General features: G+C 34.7%; 1 pseudogene; it reads left to right on the forward strand.

Annotated features, from left to right (window-relative positions):
• The first annotated feature begins 203 nt into the window (after positions 1-203).
• On the forward strand, positions 204-16,619 carry LOC129064723 (methylmalonic aciduria and homocystinuria type D homolog, mitochondrial-like; annotated as a pseudogene).
• The last annotated feature ends 800 nt before the right edge of the window (positions 16,620-17,419 follow it).

Below are 17,419 nucleotides of genomic sequence, written 5' to 3' on the forward strand. Positions count from 1 at the left end.
TGGGTGATAAATGAGTATAAAGGAAACTATTTTCAGATTTGAATTTTAAGGAAATTCACTCTAGACAGCTGGAGGGGGTGGTGGTGATTGGTGTAGTGATTTCTACCCGTGGTAACCCCTCCGAATTTGCTCTCTTCTGGCCACAGCTCTCAGGACAACTTTACAAGAGTAAAAATATTTTGCACCTGCTGTCTTCATTATAAATGGCCAATGTGCTCTGTAACAGTGTCAGGCTGGTTCCTATCTCCCAGGATTTTGCTCTTTAGTTAAAAGTGTTGTCAATCCCAAAGGCTTTCCAGCTGCAGGGTCTCCAGGTTCTGATATGTCTCGTGTAACTACTGCATCTCCCCATGTGTGCTCTCAAACAATATGGCCTGATGAAATTATGAGACCATTTGGTCCTCAAGATCAGAGATTTCAGCTTCCTGGGAACATAGATTTGATTGTCACCCCACTGGGGCCACGTCACAGAAGAAATTCCAGGTTCATAAAACTTTACCTGATATTCTAGCTGAATCTGTATCAAATGAAAGACAAGAGTTTGTGATGGCACAATATGTGAATGAATTTCAGGGTAATGATGCACCTGTTGGACAAGGAATTAACGTGCACAAACATAGTTAGATAGTGCCGAAGAAGAACGTGCAATCCAAACGTGCCCAGAACTGCTACTAAGAGATTGTCAACCACTGTTCCCAGACGTGACCACTAACAAACTAATGATTCTTTCTGTTACACAGAACACTAAGAATAATAGGAATAGTTGGAGCAAAGAAGTAGAAGATGTAAGAGGAAAGCTCTTAGAAAAGTTCTTCCGTGTTGCTAAGGAAAAATGCTGCTCTCTTTGAGACAAAGGCCATTTGGCTGACTTTATTGACACATCATTGGTTTGACATTTTTGGGCATACAGGGTTAAAAGTAGGTTTACAGTTCATTTAGAAAATAATACAACAATTAATAAATAATACAAGAATAAGCTCTGTTGTGTGTCTCACAACTGTAAACCTACTTTTGCCCCACCCTGTATACAGACAACATGCTTCTTAAAACAGATTAATGCTATCAACATTTAGGATTCTCTGTTGATAATCTTGGCTGCTGTAAAGTGATTTGTCATAGCCTCAGGCGTACCAATGTGGTTCTAGGTAGTATCTGTATGAATACAACATCAAACAGCCATATTTTGAAAAAACTATATGGAAACTATAGTAATGTTAATTTATTAGCTATACCATTTGTACTTAACATTTGGTTTGATCTATATACACTGTCAAGGGTTTCAGTTTTTAAAATTTACTTATTTCTAGGTATTTATTTCAACATTTATTAATTTATAAAATTGGCATGTGGTTTGTGACTTTTAAATCTCAAATGTTCATTCATATTGGCAATGAATGTGAGATTATTGATAACTTTGTAATATTTATTCAGCCTCTGTAAATAAGTTTATCTTAATACTGGCATTTGATAACTATGGAAAAATAAATAAACACTCTTAGAAATGAAAATGAATATTTATAGAATACCTCAAACTTTTTAGAATACTGATAGATGGCTTAGAGAATGTTTGATCATTAATATAGTCAATCTTTTGAACATTTAACTGTTAATAATGATTATTTATTCATCAAACTTTTCTTAAAATTATTATATACTTCCACAGATTGAATGGCTTGGAATATATTTACAGCTTGGGATTCCTAACCTGTTTGACTATGGATCTACAACAGTACACCATTTAAAAATTAATAACTATATTATTGTAGTATAATGCTTATCTTTATACCAATTTTATATAAGTTTCAAGTGCATATTGATATGTAAACACATACCTTACATTCTTAGAATATTCTAGATTAATATTTATTGAGCTTTCAGAGTGCAATTTATTACAGTCAGTTGTATATTGACATTTGCAAGTAAACAAACAACCATATTAGAATTAATTACACTATTACCTACTTAATTTCATTATTCATTGATGAACAGCTATAAGACACACAGTGTTTCAGTGTGATTTAAAGGCTGATCTTAAAAAACCTATATTCCATTATTTCCAACATAGGTTCACTTGCATCAGCAGAAAAGTTGCCCCTATCCAAGTGTGTCAAATATATCGATGCATGACAATTCTCAGGTGAAGAAATTAGCCCCACTATAATGCCCTTCCTATGCTAATAAATATAATTACAGTTATTTCCAGAGTGCACCCATATGCACCTCAAGGTTTCTGGGCAACACAGTAGTAAAACAACTTCCTGAGAGAATTGCAGATCAACCTGTGATGTCAGCGCAGGGATCCATGGCTAAGAGACCAGAAAACCCAGGAGAAGCACAGACGCAACAACAAAGGGAGCAAAAAACGGTTTGGCCTGACCTAGTTTGCTTACCACAGAGGACTTGAACTGAAAGGTAAGCTCAGCCCTACTGAGCGCAGCCCATCCTTGGGAAAAAGAGAACAAGGAAGGAGCCACAAGTCAAACACTTGTTCTCCCTTTTGTAGGAAGGGGTTGGAGAGATGGAGAGGGTGCCCTGATGCTGCCTTTCACTTTGGGTGGCATCCTATTTGGCCAGCCTTCGCCCCGGGAGCAATGCCTTCCAGACATGTCGTATTGTCTCAGTGACCTCAGGATATAGCTTAAGGTTGCTTTTCTACTTATAATACATTAACTGGATGAAGTGGAAGCAAATAACTGGAAGTGAAACAGGTTTTCTGTTTGAGAACTGGGAGGGGGTAATACTGTCCTTTGTGGGTATTCTGCAGAATGTTACTCTGAAAGTGCCCGGACTTCCATTTTTAACCCTAATTGCCCTTCCTCCTCCTACAACACACACCAAGAGCCACTAAGATAAGTGTCATGCTTGGAAGAATTTAAGTGAAATAATAGAGCAGCTCTTACCAGAGGATGGATAAGAAAGAATTATACTACTTCTATGTTTTGGAAAACAAGTTTGGTCATTAGGGATAGAAAAAGAGTTATTCACACTGTCATCAAACAAAATGAAATGCCACTTGAATTTCACTTGAATATTTATATGCTCTTATATACAGTAATGTTTTGTGTTCTTTGCTGTTGCTAAGCCTTACTATTGTTTTGCCTTTGGAATATGAAGGTAAAGGTGTTATGTTGTGATGTGGGAAGTAGAAGATGGTGTCTCCATATTCTGGTGTCTACCCCACTTCTACTCTTGCTGCAAAACCAGGGAGTCAACCGGGTCTGCAGAAGCTATTCATTATCTTGGCATCATTTGGGGATTTCACGATGGAAGGGGATATACCTCGGACCTATAGAAATATTAATGTAACATAAAATTTAAAATTAATATAAATTAAGGATTTATGGATACACTCCAGCCAATTTTACTTCTATATCCAGCACCCCAAACCTCTATCCTATGATACAGTGGAATTTATGAGCTATAATAGAACTATAATACTAAAAATGAAAAATTACATTTACTTTCTCCCTCCCTCTCCTTCTTTAGCCAAAAGTCCTACATATTTCTGTTCTGAATTCCAAGTACAACAGTGTGACTTTTTAATTGGCTAAAAAGTACAGTTATGAGACATTGTGAAAGTTTCAGTGAATAATTGGAAAGTAAAGCAGAATTACCTCCATCCTAATCACATTCATGAGATGTTATACATTTGCCCCATTAAGCCATAAACCAAGTATCTAGGAGGTTACTATATTAATTGTTCTATGAAACCATTAAAATTCCAATCTTAATGTTTTTATTTTATGTGTGGAAATTCAAAAAGGTGAAAGGGTGTAGGAATAGCTGGAAATAAAGTATTCAATTGTACAGGACATCAAAATAATTTATAGAAAACTGCATTTATACAGGAAGACACAAAGCACCGAAAGCATGACTAGATGAGAAGTATATAAAATGCATTTGTCTAATACTGGGAGAGTTCATCATTTCTCAGATCATTTTACAAATGTCTTCTATAGGGATGACTAGATGTTGTGTTTCTAAAATGAACTTTCTACCACTGCTGTGATTATACAGCGATTTTTTAAAAAGCAATCTGCAGATCTTATTATGGCAATTCATTAGGAATGAAAAGATATATTTAAAAAAATTACTGCCGTGACTTTACCAAATAACAAAGCAGTAGGTAAGAATAATCTCTCTACCTATCATTTCCATATCGCTCCTAATAGCATTGTCTAGCTTTTCAAGCTGTTTGACAAACAAACAATATTGCAACTTCTCAGTGAGGCAGCCAAGATAATATTCAGAACGAATGCATTTTCTAACCTTCACAGCAATATACTCAGTAGAAAATCATTAGATTCTAAAGTCGTATTTTAGTTTGTGATGATTCCAAGGTTATAGAAACTTTGTAAGAGTCGAATAAGTGTCTTCAAGCAATTATAGCCTTGCACATAACTTTTAAATAATGGCTTTACATTTAAATTCTGAGGTCTTAAAGTAATTGCTATAATAAAATTGAAGTATAATATTTCTATACACATTTCCTTCCTTCTAAAAAACTAATGTAGTTTATATGAACGTTTTTCTATAACCTCAAAATTCAAAATGTCAGCCCAAGAAAAATATAAGCATCTTTTACTGTCATTAGTGAAATCAATGAACAATGGCATACACTGTTGCATTGACAAGTTCAAATTAACTGCTTATTCCGATTTGTCAAAAGAGGTGAGCCTTATACGAGTAGTGTGAAATGACATCAATTTTATTGACAGAAACATTTCAACTGCCAGCTTACTAGCTCCCTTACTTAGTGCACATCCAAAGAAAGCTCAGGATCTTTATAATCGAGAATTCATTACACAACTCACACATTTTTCTGGGTTTTTGTTTTCAAGAATATTTTACTGAACATAAAAATCATCTGAAATATCCAGTAGCTGAATATACCAGGTTAGGCACTATCTTTTTGGAATAGGAAAAAATCCTGAAAGAAACACCAAAAAAAAAAAAAATTTAGGAACAATTGTATATACCCATAGTTTTCAAATAATTCAGAAAAACGAGCTCAGCTTCCTTTTACCAAATCTTTGCATTATAAAACTTCAGTTTGTGAATTCATACCTTAAGGGAAAAAGGAATGATTCAAATTAGTTTCAAAAAGTTGTATTCCTATTGATTTCCTATTCAAATTTTATATTGAGATAAACTTAAATTCAGACTGAAACGCTCTTCCTTAGTGTACATTTCCCGAAGAATACACACTACTTCAATTACGTATGTTAAAACGATGTAGTGGAAACAGCCCCATATCTTATTTTCATGGGTATTTGGTTCTGAAGTGCCAGGGACTATATGTAGATAGGAAGGGAAGGGGATTGAGGGATGGAGGCTGGAGAGGAACCAACGCACAGTGACAGAAGATGGTTTGACTTTGGGCGGTGGGCACACGGTGCAATACCCAGATCTTGTATCATAGAAATGTACATGAAACCTATATGGCCCAATTAACAATGTCACCCCCATAAACCTTACTTAAGAAATAAGTGGAACAAAAAATTATTCTTCCTTCATTTCAGGTATTCTCTTTCAGAGACTAAACGTACAGAAAAGAATAGAGTATGAGCTTTACAGACTATTTTTACAAAGCCTAGTATTTCTAACTGGACCAACCTATTAGGGCTCAAAACATCAAAATAAGGGGGTGTGTTCTCAGGATACTGCAAAGTCTCTTCAGTCGGGACAGAAACAAACACTGTTTGCCTGGCTCAGCTTAGTCATTTGTTCCATAGTTTCTGAAGTTGAGAACCAGACATGAGATTGTTATTAGCAAACTCTGCTCAGCTGTTTACTAACACTTCTAATATCCATGAAACCAAATTACAAAAATCATTCTGCAGAAATCATAACTGAGCCTGAGAGCAAAACTTTATCCACTTTGCCTGTTGGATAATAGTAAGCTGATAAAATAATTAAAAATCTGAAACAAAATTTAAAAGTTTTGTGGTCACATTCTTCAGTAAAAGTTCTACACACTCAGATAAAGATAAGCTTATTCTTTTGTAAAAACATAAAGAATTGAATTTTATATTAAAAACATAAAGGATATTTGGTAAAAACACAGACTTTGAATTTTAGAGCTGATTTCTCTAATTTAGCGCTCATTTTATAAAAAGCAAACATTAAAGACCAGAGAGTTAAAATGGTTGTCCAGAGCCACCCAGAACTTTAGAGGAATGAGTGGCGCATAACCCAGTTCTTCTGCCCCTTTGTTAACGATTATCTGTGCTCTTCAGTTACCGAGGTGTGGCACTGAAGTCTTTCCAGAACATTGTGAGGAAAAAAATCTTTTTAAAGCAGCAACTTATATTAAGGCAGTAGCAAAATTTCCTGAGTCAAGAGAGGAAATCTTTTTATTAACTGATAGTTTTAAAGAATAAAGTGACTAGCAGTCTAGAAAATTAGCCTTTTTCTATAGTCACCAGCTTAATTTTCTGCTAAACTTTGGCTAAGGGATTATCAATGGAACAATGACTAAACAGTGAAGATTTTTTATTAACTTGCTGTTTTTGGATGTCCCAAAGTTGGCATAAATTTAAAATAGATCCCTTTTGCCTATTTTCCTTTGTTATCACTTGCTAAGAGCACATAAAGTACTGAAAAATTAAATTGTTTCTCCCACAGCTTCTTGCTTGAAACGAATTTGTTCTGATATAAAAACACAGTAAAATTAAACCCTGTAACTAGAAAAGATTTTTATTTTTATGACTTTCTGATGAGAATACTGGCATAGTGATCTCCTATTGTCACTTCAGGATCTTAGAATTGGGAGGTTTTAGGGTTTCTGAGATGCACCACATGGTTAGATTGTAGAGAATTCAGGAAGTCCTCATCCAGCTTTATGAGTCTGTTCTGATTCACATCACTCTCATTGGCCAAAGTCACCATTACAGTAGTTTCATTAACCAAACTCTTTGTAGTCCACTTGGAATGTGTTCTGCATTGTGCCTTCTTCTATCAAAGCCCTGAGCCTGTTCTTGAAAAATATGAATTATATTTGATCCTGGGTCTGTACTTGAAAAATATAAACGTTCCAAAGTTATTAATTTAAGCATTCAATCATCTTCAAAGCAAAACTATTGAAAGATAGGTTGATTGAGTTATTACTGAAGCTAAGGAACCATGAGAAACATGAATAAAATCTGACACATTTATAAATCTTATTTTGTCCTGTTGCATTAGTATCTGCATTGTTTGTGGCTATACTAGAAGTGTTTCCCTTCTTATCTACATTATAGAGCTACTCATGTCATTCAATATTTTTCTAAATATAATTCGTTAATTATTTTTTCCCGGTTCTTATATGCGTGTGGGATGTTAGTTGTTCCCTATTAGAGTGATTGATGCCTTTCTCCAGGATCATATGGTCTAAATTTTATCTGAGGGAAAAGCATACTCTGATATGTCCTCTATTTTTTTTTCTTGGTTTATTTAACTAACAGATATTTCTCCTAATGTTGTAATTCTTTGGATGATAATTCACTAAGATTTTTTTTGTCTGGGAGCTTTTAGAAGTCTATATTCAAATAACTATATTACTAAAAAAAATAAAATAGAGTACATGTGTCTGTATTAGAAAAGTAACAAGTTAATATAGTAATCTGGAGTTTTGCTGTAGGTTAAAGATCTGCACATAGCCCTGGTGGTGTGGCTCAGTGGATTGAGTGCTGGCCTGTGAACCAAAAGATTGCTGGTTCAATTCCCAGTCAAGGCACATGCCTGGGTTATGGATCAGGTCCCCAGTAGAGGGTGTGTGAGAGGCAACCACACATGGATGTTTCTCTCCCTCTCTTTCTCCCTCCCTTCTCCTCTCTCTAAAAATAAATAAATATAGCAGTCTTTAAAAAATAAGTAAATAAAGGTCCATATGTAAATATCTCTAAAAAATTTATAGCTTAAATTTAAATAACTGAAAACTTATAGTTTTGTCGACATTTGTACATTAACTGAAGATTTACATGTTTGAATAGGAATATTAGCTGACAGGGCCCAGACCTACGTAACTTCACAAAGATGAATACTAAACTAAATATTGAGGGTAATTAACTTACGTAATGGATATCAACATCCTATGGCAGTGAAATTAAAATTAATTTCCACTCCAAATCACATCTGCATGTGTCATCTTCATATTCTTTTCAGCAGGTATTCATCATGTTTTGATTTCTGAAATCTATTTCTATTTCTGAAATAGATTCAAAACAAAATCATTGCAGCACAGGCAACATAGAACACCAGGCTGTAATTGTTTGGATCATCCTCACATGCATGAAATAATATGGAACCTGAGCAGTATCTTAAAGTATATTATTTTCTCTCAAAGATAATGCATAAAATGTAATGATAATAGTACTGTTTGTAAATACAAAAGTGGCTCTAACTTACATAGTCGTAACTTTGCCCAGGCACTGTATCAAATCTTTTACACACGTTAAATCATTTAACTTTCTTTCTCCCATTGTACAGATATGGTACCTGAGCTACAAACTGAATAAATGTTTTACCCAAGACCACATATTTGGTTTGTGGTAAAATCAGCTTTCAAACTGTGGTAGAATATTACCAGAATTCAAACCCTGGAAATAGAGGTTTCGTCATTTTTCATGGATTAAATAAAAGACTAAACAAAGAAACCAAAAATAATACCTACTATTTCATCTTAAAAATGATTAAATAGAACAAAAATTTATTTATTTAGACAGTATAATTTGTAAAAGACAATTCAAATTCTTCCCTGTTGATTAGCTTAATTCATCAGTTTTTGAGATGTTTCAGTCAGATGCAGTAAAAAATGTCATTGTGTAGAAATTTTTCCTTTAAAAAATCTGTTGAAATAGATTAGAAATACTCTCTCTTTGAAGAATCTTGGATGATACTCACCTAAAGCTGCTGCGTGAAATATAGGGATGTCCGAGGTCTAGTTCTAAATTTGAATAATTTAAGCCACTTAAACTCCGAGGACCTCCTGTTCTTCATCTATAAATCCCTCAGGTTGAACAAGATAACATTCAATACCCTTGTCATCAAGTTGAACTTATGATAGTTTCGTGGAATGGCAAAGTTGTATATGTTTGTCCCTGATCAAGATATCGACACCCACAGGGAATTACTGGCAGAATAAGGACAGGCTTGCGGTCTTTCCAGCTTGGCAGAAGGCCTTGTGCTCACCCAAAGTGCCGAGGCATTACTGATTTACCTAGTAGAGCAGCTTCGTGGGTGTACACGGGCTTTTTAGTGTTATTTTGTTTCTACTTGTGCTTTGTAATTTTTACTGAGAGTTTCTTGCTCTGGCCTGTCCCTCCCTTTGAAATTTAATTTCACTTTCTTCAATCCCTTGTGTAAATTTGCTTTCAGTAAACCCCTAGCCTGGATTAAATATTCTGTTTTCTATTTTTTTAAAAAAATAATCCATAGCTAATATTCTCTTCAAACTTCAATGAGAATTTTGGAGAACAACTTTTATGTAACAGCATAAATATACCAGGACCCCAAACCATACTTACAAAGATTAAAATTCAAGAGCATTGTATGTACATCCCCTAAATTACCAACTTGTAATATTATAATCTGAGAATTGAAACATCTATGAATTTATAGCTATTCCAAGTGCAGAAGCCCTATGTTGTAGAAGAATTGCCCAAGCATTACAACTGGGTGAATTTAGGACTTCATCCCTGAAAAGGAGTTCACTTGCTCAAATGTTTAGCACCAAAGGGGAAATTTCAAGGGAAATAATTCACTGAAAATTTACAATAAATTCTGGGAAATAAAAATACAAAACAATAGCATTTAAATATTTCCCACTGCTACTTATAAAGAAGATCCTATTATATTGTTTTGTGGTGACTTACTTTTATGTGGAAGAAAGTATCATTATACCTGTGCTTTCGCAATTTTAATTTGCTTGTTATGTTTCTCCTTAAAGTCAAATATCAAGTCTAAGAGCAAGTGTGACAAAGAATTAGTTTTCTCTTTTCATTGAACTTATCTTTGTATTCTAAAATAAAATACAATACATTTTTGAAGTGGTGATAATATTACTGAACTTAGAATTACTTTTGTGATCTTGTCACAGAAAAATGACTGATGATGCTCTTCTATTTCCCAAATAAAAGGAATATAATTATTGCTGAAAATTTATCTTTAAAAACTTAGCTTCACAATTAATACCACCAGAGCAAATTTTGTCATTTGTCAATAAAATTAGCCATTTACATGCCCAGCCCTTAAGAATAAGTAAATTCCTCAATAATTATTTTCCTTATTTTACCAAGGCCCTATATGTTTTTTAACTATTTTTTTCATATCCCTAAGTAGGATTAATTTAATAAATTAATTAAAGACCAGAAATTTTAAAGATGATAACTGTTAAGAGATTGCACATAAATATTGACAGGTTTACCATTCTGAAAATTCACATGGGGCATTAAAATTTTATATCACTCAAACTTTTCCTTTGAGAAGGAAAGCTGAAGATAACCAATATTGAACATGGTAAGAGATTCTGTTTGTCCTATTTCACTTAAATACATTCTAATTTATGAAAAGGAAAGGAGGAGAGATTTTTCATGTCTTTCATCTTAAGTAGGGCAGTCTTCCTAGTTTCCCTAATTGCACTAAAAAACTAAAGATGAATGTTCACAAAAATCAACATGACTGAGTTGCTTTTCTGATGCAGAGGGAGCTTATTCAGTGGCTACAAGCTATCTGTGTGAAGTAGAGCAGAGATGCCACTTCTTCCAGCGAGTTCTGTAATTAGCCTTTGTCTCACCCCTAATCCTGCTTTTTATTTTATCTCCCAAGATGTTCCCATGTCTATTGTGCAAACTGCTAGGAACATGTCTGCCTGCAGAAATTCTCCCGTGGCTCACGTTAAGTAATAAAAGCAGTGAGGGTGCGTTGCTTTAGAAGGGCTCCTTTGAAAGAGCCTCTTAAATACGTAATAATTTGTCTTTAAGAATAAGACTTGGTCATTGTTCTTACAATTTCACTCAATTTTCCTAATACTTATCAAAGCAGTAGTGCTTCTTCATTTGTTCCTAGCTAAGCTACTACAGATTATTTATAAAATTTATGCCTTAACATCAGTTTACTTTAAGGTAACTACATATTGTTAATTACAGTTGACTTAGAGAGGGATCAATATTCAAATACCTAAGATAAATATCCTTTGGCGGGGGGATATGTGTCTGATCCTATTAAGCTTTGGGGAAGATGCTGTGAGAAATAAATGCTGTCAGAATTAAATACTTCAGTGAAAAATTTCTCCTGACAGTTTTCAATAAAATAAACTCAAAAAGTCATGCTTCATACCCATGTCTGAAGTGTAAATAGAATCTGCTTTTTTTATTTATATTAAGCAGTCATTTCTCTGTGTTGCACTTAATTAAGCTATTGCTATTTCATTAAATATGTCTGTTGAGCTTTTATTTTTTTGAAAAATGCTGTCCTTCGAACCACAGTAAGTGTGGGAAGGAGAAATCAAGTACCATTTTTAGGAAATATAAGATATGTGTACTAGTTGACTTTTTATACTTAAGAAAATAAGGAGAGATGTTAAATAATTTATATTTTCATAACTCATTTGAATTGCTTTCAAGTATCTCCTTATTGCAAACATAATCAGTTTATTACAGAATCTTAACTCTTAAGAATATAAGGCTTCATTGCTTCTCATAATAATATCATTCTGACCCCACCCCAAACATTTCCTGCTGGATAGGTCTCAACATTTTGGGCAGAAGACTTTTTTTCTTTTTCATTTCTTTTTCTTTCTTTTTATTGTTTCATTTACGAGAACAAACTCTTTAGTTGGGGAAGCTTAAAATAAGTTGCGTTTTAATTTTATTTGTTTATTGGCTCATCATGTTCCCTATGACCTGCTTTGGCTCTATCTTCAACACACTAATAAACTCCGAAAATCCTGCCAAATCCCATCCCCTTCCAAAAAAAGAAAGTTAAAAGAAATATTTGGTGATATAAAGAATATCAAGAGGCTAGGAAATGGAAAGTTGCAAAATAATTGTATGACTTGTCTTTTGGTTTGCCTTGTTTTCCAGCACCTTTTTACAATGTTCTAAACCAGAATTATGACAGATTCCATGGAAGAACCGTATCACTTTTTATAGTACATTTCGGTGCCAAAAGAACATTGCCAAAATTATGCTGAAACTGTAGGCCCCTTTCTTAGGTAAATAAATAAGTAAAACTATTTCAGCAACTATAAACCAAACACCACTGTATCCGCCAGGGATCTTGGTGGTAGGCAAAACCTACAAATCTTTGCTCATATACATAGGGAAGTTGTTCACTTAAAACCTGTATAACCCAGGCACCAGATACCCCTCCTCTTTAACATACAATCACAGATGACCTAGACCCACCAATTGGATATACCCGCTCAAGACTGAATCTTTCAGAAATAATCCATTTTCATGGGCATTGAAACCATTCAGGTCAATCATAGTGGATCCAGGATCCCACAGCAACACTTAGAAACATTGGGGAGCATCCAGTGGAGGAAGCTCTATTGGCTGCCTCCTGAAGCTTCCCTTGGTTTCTGAGCATGACTAGCTGATCTTTCCATACATTGTGTGAGTGCCCTCTATGCTCTCAATAAACTGCTTCTCTATATAAATGGTCAAAATTTTATTTATATAACTCACAATCAAGGTCCCTGATGGATACAACGGTGTTAGTGTTTTGGTTTTGAGAGACTTGTTAACATCTTTATAATCTCTGTTTTACCTCCAAATATTGTGGCTTTAAAATACATTTTGGCAATGTTGTTATGACACTAAAGTCTGCTCTAGAATGTTGGGGCTTTTTTGTGGAATCTGTAATAATTCCGGTTGAGTCTCTTTGAAATTTCCAGTACCCATTATATCAATGAATATTAACATGCCTATCTACATGCTCCTTTCTTAAAGTTTTACAAACGCATCCCCTTTTGTCAAGGATGGTACAGACACCAAATAAATAGTCTTGCTGCCATGAAAAGCCTGCCGATGCTTTAGTAAACTCTAATCCTACCATGCATGAACCTAAAACTGAAAACAAATGCTTATTGTTTAGAACTAAAATAAAGGTAGTTTTTGGACTATTTCCAGGCATGCTCTTTCTCAAAAATTTAGGTGGAATAATGAAAGCCATTTGCTATTAGGGTACTTTATAACATAAGTCCCAGGCACAACACCGCAAGCCACTGAGCTTCTCTCCACTCTAACACTGTTAAAATAAAGGTCAAAACATTATTATCATAGAGCCCTCAGGGTGTGCATGTTGTTTAATAAAATGACGTGTATTTTTAAATAAATTCATCAGAATGAATGAAAAGTCGTTAGAGTCATGAGAAGCCCATGAGATCTGAAATCAGAACTGCATTCGAATCATAGCCCTGCCACTCCTAGCTCATTGCTGTGTATGTCAGTCATGTTTCCCTCACTGCCTGTTTCCTCCGCTGGCCATGCCAGTCTCACATATTGGTGTGAGGTTTAATGAAACAGTGCATACGAAACACTGTGAGCTCCACCGCATCACATTAACACTAACTATTGTTATGGTCTGGAACGTGTGATACTCGGAATACTTTATTTGTAGTCCAGTATTCCGTGATGATCATGGAAGAGATGTTTTATACATATAGTCCTCTTTTCTCACTCTCAAAGGATATTTTTTAAGAGGAAGTGTAATACAAATGAAGAAGGAATTCATGAAATGGAACATAAACTCAAAGAAGAAGAAAGAAAATACAAAAAGATCACATGTAAATGATATAGTGAGAAAATCTAAACTCCACATAAACATTCCTTAATTCCCTACTTCCTTTTCCCGTAATATTCCATATTTTAACTTGGAAAGAAGACAGAAGAAAAATAGAAATAAGTGGGGTTTTGTATGTTTCTTTGTTAGTTTTTTCATCTCTCAAAGTAGTTGGAGAACCGCTCTCTCAAGGCTCAAGTGAACTGATGGGAAATCAGAAGATGGAAAAGATGATAATAATAAAAACGCACATGATTTCTCTTTATAGAATGCCATTGTATTGTCAAATGGGAGAAAACAATAAAATAAAATCTGTTCTCCCCAACAAAGAAGTGGCTGCAATAGCACAAAGGCAGAGTTCCAGTTCAGATCAGAAAGAAATTTCTGACACATCTACCATTGGAGGAAGCACAAACCCTTTTAACGGAAAGGAAAAATTAAAAGTAGAATGCAAAAGGTATACAATTAAGACTTAACTTGAGTGTTTAGGTAAATTGTAACTGCTTCAGCAAGGAATCAGATTGCTCTTTGAGTTCTGATAATTTTCTGTCACCTTGGAGAAAAAAAAATGTGATTTTCAAAGTAGCAGAAAGAGTAACTCTCCTTTAAAAAACAATAATGGAGACTGCTGACCACCAATAGGTTGTTATGTTATTAACTTGTATTATAAATGCATAGATTTTCTATAAAATATGATATCTACACCCAAAAAAGAATATATTAAAAGCTATGTCTGAAATAATGTCATCTCTTAGAAAGTTTTCATCAAATGCACAGCTTTCTAAAGTGTCTGTATGATCAGCTTCTTCCTAGACTTTTGTTGTTGTTGTTGCGTTCAGATTTTCAGTGCCTCTTTCTCATCTGACACTTCAAATCAGGCCTCCTTCCTTATCTGTTTAGAATCAAGGCATACATGGAATCTAAATAAGTTTAAAATAAGAGAATTGTATATAAAGGACACATGAAGATATAAAGGTGACCTTTAAATAAGCTTACTTCCACCATATTAAAGTTCATGATTTTTAAATTTGGCAGAACAACCTAAACATCTTAAACACAATTTTCCCGCAAACGATTAGTTCACACCTGTCTGAGAGCCTAGAGAAAGGCTTTAGTCTGCTAATGCAGTGGGCACCACACGGTGAGTGAGGTGGATATGCCCTTACTGGGCTAATGACTTCACCTTCAAACTCTAAACGTACAAACTGAAATAGGTCACCAGGCAACTACATCACCAGTCACAGAAAAGGAGTTAAAAAATTGATAAATTGCAAAGCAAAGAAATATTGCACACTACCAAAATACCCCTTTTCACCACTACTAAGACCTCACCAGTTCTAATATGCACTCCTATCTGATAGTCCACCAACTGTTTTTTAAACATTGGCAATTCACATGTGACATACCAGTGATTCCAAGATGCACCCTGGTTTCAGAGATAATAAACGGAAAAATGTGTCTCTTGAAATAAAATGTGGCATTTTTATTATATTTATTGGCTTTTACTTTACTTTTGCCTATTGAAACAAAGGGAGGTCTCAGTCTCAATCCTAGAGTTTCTGATATTTTAAGAATTCATTTAAGCATTTAACTGTATAAATGCAGACATAGAATCCCAAAGAGCAACTTGGTCTGGTATCAACATTGTGGGCACTGAAGACATAGCAGTTAAAAAAAAAAAAAAAGGCCCTGGATAGTGTGGGTAGGTGGATTGAGTGCCTGTGTGCAAACCACAGGGGCACCAGTTTGATTCCCAGTCAGGGCACATGCCTGGGTTGCGGGCCAGGTCCCCAGTAGGGGGCGTGTAAGAGACAACCACACATTGATGTTTCTTTCCCTCCCTTTCTCCCTCCTGTTCCCTCTCTCAAATAAATAAATAAACAAATAAATAAATAAAATCTTTAAAAAAAGTATTTGTTCTCTGGGAGTATATGTGTGTGCACATGTGTCTGTGTGTATGTGTGTTTATTGGTTCTAGATATCTTATTTAATTCTGCCAGTGAATTTTCCTTTGTGCTCCTGTGACACCTTTAACTCTTATCAATGATGCTGATTACTTATTTTTTGAGGACCTTTTTTTCTATTGTATTTATTTATGTTCTCTTCACTGAGTATATTTCCTGATTAACATCAGAAAGAAAAAGAAAAAAGAAAATTTACAAAAAGAGGTTAGAATGTTCCCAGCCATGCATTTTCTTGTAGAAATCTGAACAAAGGAATTATCTCACCTATTTCATTACGTTCTAGTAGTACCACAGATCAAGATTTAGAAGCCATTACTCCACCAATTGCAGTCACCACATCTGTGCTTTAGCAAAAATATATTTGTTTTATTTATTGAGCAACCACAATTTTCAGACATATTCACATCTCCTTTGGTGCGAACAGGAAGGATGAAATACCCTGTTAAAAGCTGCAAGGACACTGATCTCTAACTACAGCAATTATCTTACTGCAGAACATTTCTAAAGAACAAATGGTGCTTATTGTTCCTAGAAATAATCTAAGACAATCATCTACTGTAGTCAGTGGAAGTTTTAGAATTAATAAGTAGAAGAGGCTTTTGAATTCTGAATCTATATCTCCATGGTTCTTTACATAAGACTGAACAACTACTTGTTTTATATCAAAGAATTAGAAGTGAAGTGGTTTAGCTGATGGAGATCATGGGGAAGACGAGAACAGCCCAAAGTGCATCTTGGTGCTTACCACGTTCAGGACTGTTGATGGTAAGCAAAGTACATGCTCAGACCATCATCCCAGACATAGCAAAGCAGTCATTTGTGCAGAACCTGCAGAGTACAACATGCTCCTACGAAGAGGTGTACATCCCACTAAATTCGGATAAAAGGTGATATAGTTCCAGTGGGGAAGATGTCTTCTTCAAGACAAATGTTCTCTAACAAATTTTAAAGCCAAAATGATTTAGTACAAGAATTTATTTCTAAAACTTCCATTCTTGTTTACTTTTACTTTGAAGTGCCCTTTCAGTACCCAAAGATCTATATTTTCATGTTTACTTTCAATTTAAAATTCATCGATTATAAAGGTCTGTAAGGCAACACAAAGGTAGTTTGGTCATGAATAACAGCATTAAATGTATGAGTACATATGTTATTTCTAGCTCATATTAATAATGCTAAATTTTATATCACATTGATTTTTTACCTCTATGCACCAGAAACATTATAAATCATGACTCCATTGTTGCTTCTGGGTATAAGCTATGCACTGTGGGATCAACTTGATACACTGCCTGTGGGAGATTGTGAGGAAGAATCATGTGCACATGTTATATGTACTACACAGCCCTAGTCACTGCCCTGTTAGAGTTGCCCAGGGTAAACATGATAATACTCGTTTTAAGTACTTGTGATGCTAAGTAACGTTAGTAACATGATGATTATGATGTTTTAATTAGCTTTTTGTGTGGGTGTTCTTTTTTATTGAGGTAATGTTGGTTTACAACATTATATAAGCTCCAGGTGTACAACACTAGAATTCAACATCCATATATATTACAAAGTACTCACCACAGAAGACCTAGTTTCTGTGCATCACCGTACAATTGACTCCCTTTATCCAGTTTCCCCTCTTGTGCTCCCCTTCTCATCTGGTAACCACCAATCTGTTGTAACCATCTTAGAGTCTTTTG

This window comes from Pteronotus mesoamericanus, unplaced genomic scaffold (assembly GCF_021234165.1).
Source record: "Pteronotus mesoamericanus isolate MK-2021 breed Mesoamerican mustached bat unplaced genomic scaffold, CSHL_Meso_final contig_169, whole genome shotgun sequence".
NCBI classification, from domain to species: domain Eukaryota; kingdom Metazoa; phylum Chordata; class Mammalia; order Chiroptera; family Mormoopidae; genus Pteronotus; species Pteronotus mesoamericanus.